The 2848-nt window shown below is 46.3% G+C and overlaps 1 pseudogene; it reads right to left on the bottom strand.

Annotated features, from left to right (window-relative positions):
• Nucleotides 1-230: 230 nt before the first annotated feature.
• LOC115639961 lies at nt 231-2070 on the bottom strand (annotated as a pseudogene).
• Between the last annotated feature and the right edge of the window lie 778 nt (nt 2071-2848).

Genomic DNA, 2848 nt, shown 5'->3' on the forward strand with positions numbered 1-2848 from the left:
TAATTGTTTAAATTTAGAGTCAAGGTCTTGGTGTCTCCTTAGTGGAAAGTACTCCTATACATTAGTCAGTTAGATGGTCGCTGCTGGTGACCTAGGAGCAAGAGAACCACGTAAATGACAAACTTGTGTAGCACACCATGCAGTGGTATTATAGTTGCTACCAGAAGCTCATGGCTGGCTCTCTGGGTATGGGGGAAAGAGCGTCTAAAAGGGGTAGGAAGAAAAATTGATTAGCCTGATTCTAGGTGCATTGCTTTTCCATACTTACCTTCTGTATGGACTGCGGATACATAGGTCCAGTTGTAGCGTTTGACTATGTCAAGCATGGCCCGGGCTTGCAGGGTGTCAGAAGGGACCACCCTCAAGAAGTATTTGTATAAAGTTTTGTCACTTAAGTCAATGCTTGTTGCAGAATAAGCAATCTGAGGGATATCAAAGAGCTGGAGCAGGTTTTGAACTTGGATAGCAACCGAGCTGGAGCCTGGACCAATCACCCCAGCAATGGGTTTTTTGGTCCTGCTCTGATGTTGGGGTAGAGAATCAGGCACACATCGACTGGTCCCATCTTTCTCATCTCTTATGGAGATCAGGGAGTCTCTTATAAACTCAATGCTCTGCTCGAGTGCTACTGAAGAGTGCCAGCAGGAATCTCTGATTTCACTGCCCAGCGTGATGTTGGGCAGCAGTACTGGGTCTGAGTTAATTTTATCCAAAGTGTGAAACATTGCTTCAACTCTCTGGATGCCATATTGCTCTCTGATCTCCCCACACTTCCTCTCTGGCACTTTCTCGGCCGGCGGTTGGTGATGGACTGAAAAGAGGGCACCTATAATGACATCTCCATCCATTCTGGCTACTGATCGCTGCGAGGAAGCTTCTGACAGCAGCATCTTCCTGCCAGTGTTTTTGGGGAGAATATCCATCTCCAGGAAGATAGCAGGGAAAAAGACCAGCACCACTCCAATCATTTTGTTACAGGATGTCATCCAAATGCAGGTTACAAATTTCATGGGCTCCTCCTGTCTGCACATTGTTGAAGGAAATACCAGCCTCTTGCCCGTCACTTGTCAAGTGGCTCTAAATCCCATTACAGCATAGGCTTAAACAAATGGCTCTCAGGTGCAAAAGGAGTCATCATAGTACTGAACTGTATCCTGTTGACATAGGAAGAAAGAATAACACACATTTGTTAGAGAAAACTGTGTCAGGGCAGCAATCAATAAAAATCAGTTTTATCTTAAAAGGGTTTGGAGAAATAAATATTTCTTTAAGTGTGCACATCAGAAGAGGCTCTCAAATGTAAGTTTCAAGGAAGAATATATACATAGACCCACGTGTGTATATACAGATGTGTTTAAGACAAGGAGGTTGCTGCCTGTACCTTTTAAACTAATGATAGAATAGCAGACAAGTTTTAAAACTTTTGTAAGCCAGTTAATCAGAAAAAAATCTTATCATTGCCTCAGTGGTCGCCATATCAGAAAGGAGGGGGGAGGGTTTACTTTACTCACTGTCATTTAAAAACATCATTTGGATGTGAACAATCCACTTTCAAAAAGAGAGAGAGAGAAATCTGCCTTCCCAGTGAAGGAAAATGTCATTTAAAGGTCAGAGGAGAAAAAAACCCATTACAGCTTAGATTAACTTTTCGGGGTTTAAGGGGAAAATTCAACAAGAGACACAAATATGAAAGCCGGGGAAAATACATACAGTATTAGTTACTAAGGCAACCACAGATAAAGTAGTGGTGTGCTTTCTTGGCACGCCTGCCTTCCCTGCAGACTTTGGGCACCCAGAGGTGTGGAGCCAGGCAATTCTAGTTGAAGTAGTTTAATGCAGTTTAAAGCTGATCGGCTGCCGAGAGGGAAGGCAGGTGGTCTGACTTGCTGAGCTAGGCTTGGATCCCTCGTTGCAAGGCGAGGATGGCTCTGTTTTCAGCACCCAGGACAGCGCACAGGAGAGCCTGACCTCCCTACAACCCGCCCTATCCCTTTACCTCCTGCCAGGGCGACTCGGCTTCCCCCTAAACTTCTCAGCGTCTCTGCCTTTGTGGCTGCTACCGCAGCCAAGATCTCGCACGCTATCACAACCCCTCCCCCCAACACACAGACAGACAACCCCCCTACTTGCAGCAGCCCATCCTTCCCGAATGGCTTCTCGTGCCAGGATCAGGTCCGGGAGGAGGAAGCAGCGATCCAGGGCTTCGCCCCTCGGGTCTCTCCCCCTTTGCTGAAGGATGGAGAGAAGGGCGCGAGGGAGAACGAGAGTGGGGAAGATGCTCTGAGGAGCCACCAGTCCCGATTCTCCCTCCTGATCCTACGGCCACACACGAGGCGTCTCAAACTGGCCGGAAAGCCAGACAGACCTGGAATGTGTCGCCTGGGTGTCTTTTGTCTGGATCTTTTATCTGCAGCGCTACACCTTAAATCTTGGTTTATTTGTAGGTTTAAACTTAAGACTTACCTGAATCAGTGAGACAGTTCGCTCCTTCCTTGGTCAAAGCAGTCATTGGCAGTTCTCCTGCGAACATGGGCTTTAGCACTGTTACAGTCAGATGGGAGGATATGGGCTGTACGCTAGTGCCCTCTTTCTTCAACACTGTTTTACCGCAAGAAAAAAAAACAGGTCATTCAAGGCTCATCCATTATCTCATACATAAAGATCAGTCATTTCTCCCCCTCCTTAATTTCTTTAGCTATTGTCTGGTTATCAAGAAAAGAAATATAACCCAGAAAACAGCCTTGCTGGAGGGTTGTGTTTTGTCTGACTTTCAGCTACCGTAATTCATTACCTCCTTGTCACACAAACAAATAAAAACAGAGTATGATGCTGGGGGGGGAGGGGGCTG

Source organism: Gopherus evgoodei, unplaced genomic scaffold, assembly GCF_007399415.2.
Source record: "Gopherus evgoodei ecotype Sinaloan lineage unplaced genomic scaffold, rGopEvg1_v1.p scaffold_163_arrow_ctg1, whole genome shotgun sequence".
Taxonomy (NCBI): Eukaryota; Metazoa; Chordata; order Testudines; family Testudinidae; genus Gopherus; species Gopherus evgoodei.